Below are 7144 nucleotides of genomic sequence, written 5' to 3' on the forward strand. Positions count from 1 at the left end.
AGCCCTGCTGGATCAGACCAGTGAGGGTCCATCTAGTCCAGCCTCCTGTCTCACACAGGGGCCAGCCAGTTCCTCTGGAGGGCCAGCAACAGGGCAGAGAGGCTGAGGCCTTCCCCTGACGTTGCCTCCTGGCTGTGGGATTCAGAGGCTGACTGCCTGTAAGTATGGAGGTTCCGCTCAACCACCACGGCTGCCATTATGACAGCATAACGGCAGGGTCTCTCTCCTCCACATGCAACTGCTGGAGTGACCCTGGGTCAGTCTCACAGCTCTCTCACACAGCTGTTCTGTTCAAAAGCAGTTCTCTGAGAGCTCTCTCAGCCCCAGTTACCTCACAGGGTGGCTGTTATGGGGAGGGGAAGCGAAAGGAGATTGTAAGCCACTCTGAGACTCCTTTGGGTAGTGAGGGGCAGGGCATAAATCCGATCTTTCTTAATTACTCTCAGCATCCCACAATTATGGATACGTCTGCCCATCAAAAGCAGTCCCATGGCACAGAGTGGTGAAGCTGCAGTACTGCAGTCTGAGCTCTCTGCTCACAACCCGTCCGATCCCGGCGGAAGCTGGGTTCAGGTAGCCAGCACAAGGTTGACTCAGCCTTCCATCCTTCCTAAGTCGGTAAAATGAGTTCCCAGCTTGCTGGAGGGAAAGCGTAGACGACTGGGGAAGGCAAGGGCAGTTTGCCGTGAAAACGTTGCGATGCGACGTCACCCCTGAGTCAAAAATGACTGGTCCTTGCACAGGGGACTGCCTTTACCTTTACCTGCCCACCAGTCTCCAAGTTTGACACATTTAACTTGGAGAAACGTTGACTGCGGGGTGACATGATAGAGGCTTACAAGGTTATGCACGGGATGGAGAAAGTAGAGAAAGAAGTACTTTTCTCCCTTTCTCACAATACAAGAACTCGTGAGCATTCAATGAAATTGCCGAGCAGTCGGGTTAGAAAAGAAAAAAAGGAAGTCCTTCTTCACCCAAAGGGTGATTAACATGTGGAATTCACTGCCACAGGAGGTGGTGGCAGCTACAAGCATAGCCAGCTTTAAGAGTGGACTGGATAAAAATAAGGAGCAGAGGTCCATCAGTGGCTATTAGCCACAGTGTGTATGTATATGTATGTGTGTGTGTGTATACACACACACATATATTGGCCACTGTGTGACACAGAGTGTTGGACTGGATGGGCCATTGGCCTGATCCAACATGGCTTCTCTTATGTGACACAGAGTGCTGGACTGGATGGGCCATTGGCCTGATCCAACATGGCTTCTCTTATGTGACACAGAGTGTTGGACTGGAGGGGCCATTGGCCTGATCCAACATGGCTTCTCTTATGTTCTTATGTGACACAGAGTGTTGGACTGGAGGGGCCATTGGCCTGATCCAACATGGCTTCTCTTATGTTCTTATGTGACACAGAGTGTTGGACTGGATGGGCCATTGGCCTGATCCAACATGGCTTCTCTTATGTTCTTATGTGACACAGAGTGTTGGACTAGATGAGCCACTGGCCTGATCCAGCATGGCTTCTCTTATGTTCTTATGTGACACAGAGTGTTGGACTGGATGGGCCATTGGCCTGATCCAACAGGGCTTCTCTTCTGTTCTTATGTGACACAGAGTGTTGGACTGGAGGGGCCACTGGCCTGATCCAACATGGCTTCTCTTATGTTCTTATGTGACACAGTGTTGGACTGGATGGGCCATTGGCCTGATCCAACATGGCTTCTCTTATGTTCTTATTTCCTTCACTATGCCCCCCGAATTAAACCCAAACAAATGGCAACCATAATGTGATCCTTGGATCTGTGAAACATCTTCACTGCATTGCATGCTCATTTACTACTCGCCCGCCACCTGTACGTATGGACCTGTAATGCCAGTCGAGCATTGTACGTGAAGAATTGTGCATGCACACAAAAGCTTTGACCTTGAATCAAATTTTGTGAGTCTTAAAAGGTCCCCCTGGACTCAAACGTTTGTTCTGCTGCTTCAGACCAACAAAGTCACCCGCCTGAAGCCACTGACAAGAGTTATCCTCAGAAAAACAAAGCAGAGCACCACATATGAGCGCTCTGGAGAACAGGTTGGGTGAAAACCTCACTACATGATATTAGGAATACGGGGAAGGAAGTTGGGGAAGCAGGAGATGGAAAAGTTTGGTGGGTCCCCTACTGGGGGGAGGGAGAGAGAGACAGAGGGTGACAGAGATGCCCAGGGTTAGGGTTGCCAACCTCCAGGTGGCACCTGGAGATCTCCCACTGTAACAATGACCAAGATCCGTTCACCTGGAGAAAATTATTGCTTTGGAAGCTTTGGATTCTGGGGCAATCCACTTTCAGTGCACTTTCCAACTGGATTTGGTCAGTTCATACAGTTAACACCCAGCTGGAAAGTGGATTGAAAGTGCATTATTTTGGGTTTGTGACTGCAGCTCTCACCTGGAAGAGACAAATGAGATTTTTCAGGTATAAGCAGGGGTGGCCAAACTGGGGCTCGGGAGCTCTTTCACACCTATTGTGCGGCTCTCAAAGCCTCCACTGTCCCATTGGCAAGCTTGGAGAATGCGCTTGAAGTTAAAGTTGCTTTATTTCCACCTCTCCCTCCAGCCTCTCCCCTAACCTATTTGCCTGCCTGCTTTCCTTCCAGCTCTCAAATGTAGCTCTTATGGTAAGCAAGTTTGGCCACCCCTGCTGTAGAGATTAAATGTTAAAGTTGCTTTCTTTACACCTCTCACTCCATCTCCCCTCCCCTCGTCTACTTGCCTTCCTTCCTTGTGATTCTCAAACATCTGACATTTATTCTACATAGCTCTTATGTTAAGCAAGTTTGGACACCCCCTGCTTTAGACATTAAACTTTGCCCTAGTCAGATATCTGAAGGGAGTTCTGTGCCTCTTGAAAAGCTTATACCCCCCAAAATCTTGTTAGCATCTAAGGTGGACTCAAATCTACACATCCTCCAGCTGTCTACACCTCCAGATAATGCATTTAAAGTTAAAGTTGCTTTCTTGCCACCTCTCCCTCTACCCCATCTATTTGCCTGCCTTCCTTCTGACTCTCAAACATCTGACTTTATTCTATGTCACTTTCACGTTAAGCAAGTTTGGCCACTCCTGCTTCAGATATTAAACTCTGCCCTAGTTGAAGGGTGGCCAAACTGTGGCTCGGGAGTCAAATGTGACACTTTCACACATATTGTGTGGCTCTCAAAGCCCAAGTCACCCCGCTCGGAAAAGGCATTTGTCTCTTTAAATCACTTCTCCAAGCCAAGTCAGCCAGTGGCATGGAGAATGCATTTAAAGTTAAAGTTGCTCCCTTTCCATCTCCCCCTCTTCCCTCCAACCTCTATTTTCCTTCCTCACAAATATCTGACATTCAAGTCTTGTGGCTCTCAAACATCTGACCTTTATTCTATGTGGCTCTTACGTTAAGCAATTACATTAACCCCTGCCCTAGTCAGATAGAAGAAGAAGAAGAAGAATTGCAGATTTATACCCCACCCTCCTCCCTGAATTAGAGACTCAGAGCGGCTTACAATCTCCTATATCTTCTCCCCCCACGACAGACACCCTGTGAGGTAGGCGAGGCTGAAAGGACTCTCACAGCTGCTGCCCTTTCAAGGACAACCTCTGCAAGAGCTATGGCTGACCCAAGGCCATTCCAGTAGCTGCAAGTGGAGGAGTGGGGAATCAAACCTCGTTCTCCCAGATAAGAGTCCGCACACTTAACCACTACTCCAAACTGGCTCTCTTCTGAAGAAGGGAGCTCTTTGCCTCTTGAAACCTTACATCCCCCAAAATCTTGTTAGTATCCAAGGTGGATTCAAATCTACAAGTCCTCCAGCTGTCTACACCAGCAGAGAATGCATTTAAAGTTAAAGTTGCTTTCTTTCCTCCTCTCTCTGCCTCCCCATCTTTTCTTTTCTTTCTTTCTTTCTTTCTTTCTTTCTTTCTTTCTTTCTTTCTTTCTTTCTTTCTTTCTTTCTTTCTTTCTTTCTTTCTTTCTTCTCTCTCTCTCTCTCTCTCTCTCTTCCTTCCTTCCTTCCTTCCTTCCTTTTCGTGTGGGTCTTGGAAGTCCCCACTGCTCCATCAGCCAGCTTGGAGAAGGCATTTCTCTCTTGAAATCACTTCTCCAAGTCCAGCCAGCCAACGGCTCGGAGAATGCATTTAAAGTTAAAGTTGCTTTCTTCCAACCTCTCTCTCTCTTCCCCCATCTATCTGTTTTCCTTCCTTCCAGATTGCGTGGCTCTTGAAGCCCCCGCTGCTCCACCAGCCAGCTTGGAGAAGGCATTTATCTCTTCGAATCACTTCTCCAAGTCTAGCCAGCCAGCGGCTTGGAGAATGCATTTAAAGTTAAAGTTGCTTTTTTTGAATCTCTCCATCCCTCCCCCCATCCATTTGTTATCCTTCCTCCCTTCCTGGTCTCAAACATCTGATGTTCACATCCTGCGGCTCTCAAGCATCTGACATTTCTTCTTATGTTAAGCAAATCTGGCCACTCCAGAGTGTCAACTTTGCCCTTATGGGATATATATGAAGAAGGGAGCTCTTTTGCTTCTTGAAAAACTTATACCCCCTGCACCCCCCCCCAAAAAAAACTTTTTAGAATCTACGGTGGACTCCAACCTCTTGAAATCACTTCTCCAAGTCACGCCAGCTGGCAGCTTGGAGAATGCATTTAAAGTTAAAGCTGCTTTCCTTCCACCTCTCCTTCCCCCATCGGTTTGCCTCCCTGCCTGCCTTCCTTCCGGCTCTCAAACATCTGACATTCATATCTTGCGGCTCTCAAGCAGCTGACATTTATTCTATGTAGCTCTTACGTTAAGCGGGTTTGGCCACCCCTGAGCTATAGGGAAGGGAGGGAGAAGATTTTGGGGATGGGGGCAGAGTGAGAGAGGGATAAAAAAAGGCAGTCGCCTTTGCAAAAAAGCAGCCCCGTGGCGCAGAGTGGTAAAGCAGCAGTCCTAAACTCTGCCACGACCTGAGTTCAATCCCGGTGGAAGCTGGGTTCAATTAGCCGGCCCAAGGTTGACTCAGCCTCCCATCCCTCAGCTTGCTGGGGGGAAAGTGCAGATGACTGGGGAAGGCAATGGCAAACCACCCCATAAAAAGTCTGCTGTGAAAACGATGTGAAAGCAGCGTCACCCCAGAGTCGGAAACGACTGGTGCTTGCACAGGGGACTACCTTTGCCTTTCACCCAAGGGACCCATGGCGCAGAGTGTTAAAGCTGCAGTACTGCAGTCCTAAGCTCTGCTCACGACCTGAGTTCGATCCCAGGAGAAGCTGGTTCAGATAGCCGGCTCCAGGTTGACTCAGCCTCCCATCTTTCCGAGGTCGGTCAAATGAGTCCCCAGCTTGCTGGGGGGGTGGGGAGTGTAAAAGACTGGGGAAGGCAATGGCAAACCACCCCGTAAAAAGTCTGCCGTGAAAACGTCGCGAAAGCAGCGTCATCCCGGAGTCGAAAACGACTGGCGCTTGCACAGGGGACTACCTTTACCTTTTACCCAAGAGCCCCATGGCGCAGAGTGTTAAAACTGCAGTACTAAGCTCTGCTCACGACCTGAGTTTGATCCCAGCGGAAGCTGGTACAGGTAGCTGGCTCGAGGTTGACTCAGCCTTCCATCCTTCCGAGGTCGGTCAAATGAGTCCCCAGCTTGCTGGGGGGAAAGCATAGAGGACCGGGGAAGGCAAAGGCAAACCACCCCATAAAAAGTCTGCCGTGGAAACATTGTGAAAGCAACGTCACCCCAGAGTGGGAAAGGACTGGTGCCTGCACAGGGGACCACCTTTACCTTCTACCCACGAGCCCGTGGCGCAGAGGGTTGCATTATTGCCGTCCTAGGCTCCGCTCACGGCCTGAGTTCGATCCCCGGCGGCAGCTGGGTCTTCAGGTGGCCGGCTGGAGGTTGGCTCAGCCGCAGGGACCACCTTCCCCTTCCCCTTCCCTCTCCCCAAGGCGCCTGCGGGGCCAGCCCGGCCAAGGGAAGGGAGGGGAGCGGCCTCCCTGGGGGCCTCCCCTCCCCTCCCCTCCCCTCCCAGCAGCCTCGCAAGGCCAGGCGGGCCAGGGCTGCTGGAGCCCGGCCGGGAAGCCCAGGAGAGGCCCTCCTCCCCGCCGCCCCGCTTACCTGCAGCCGAGGCCGCTCCCTGCCAGCCTGGCGCCGCCGCGGCCTAGCGACACGTCGCGCTCCACCATGGACGCCGCCTCGGCTCGGCTCGGCTCCCTCGGCCCGGCTGGCGACAGCCGCTCTCCCTCCCTCCGGCCAGCCTCAGCCCGGCAAGCGCCGCCCCCGAGCCGGAGGGGGAGGAGGAGCCGGAGGACGGGCGGGCCTCGCCTCCCCCCCCTCCCTCCCTCCCGAGGGGCGCCGCGGGGGGAAGAAGCACGAGGGGGAGGAGCGCGGCTGCTGGGTCGCCTGGGAGGGGCGGCGACGCTGCCCGGAGAACAGCACAGGAGTCATGTTGGGCCCCTCCAGGCCAGCTCTCTGTGTCACGCACGGGCCCATATGTGTGTGTGTGTATCTATACACACACACACACACACACACACATATACATACATACATTTACACACATACACATATATACATTTACACACATACATACATTTACACACATATACAGATAATCATACATACATACATTTACACACATACATATACACACATTTACTCCCATATACAGACAATCATACATAGGTACATATACACACATATACATACATACACACACATTTACACACATATACAGATAATCATACATACATACATTTACACACATACACACACATATACATACATATACACACATATACATACATACATGCATACATTTACACACATATACAGACAATCATACATACATACATATACACACATACATGCACACATATACATACATACATATACACACATATACACACATACATGCACACATATACATACATACATATACATACATACATGCATACATTTACACACATATACAGACAATCATATATACATCCATATACACATATACATACATTTACACACATATACAGACAATCATACATACATACATATGCACACATACACACATATACATACATACATTTACACACATATACATACACACATACATACACACATATACATACATTTACACAC

This window comes from Heteronotia binoei, chromosome 1 (assembly GCF_032191835.1).
Source record: "Heteronotia binoei isolate CCM8104 ecotype False Entrance Well chromosome 1, APGP_CSIRO_Hbin_v1, whole genome shotgun sequence".
Lineage (NCBI taxonomy): Eukaryota > Metazoa > Chordata > Lepidosauria > Squamata > Gekkonidae > Heteronotia > Heteronotia binoei.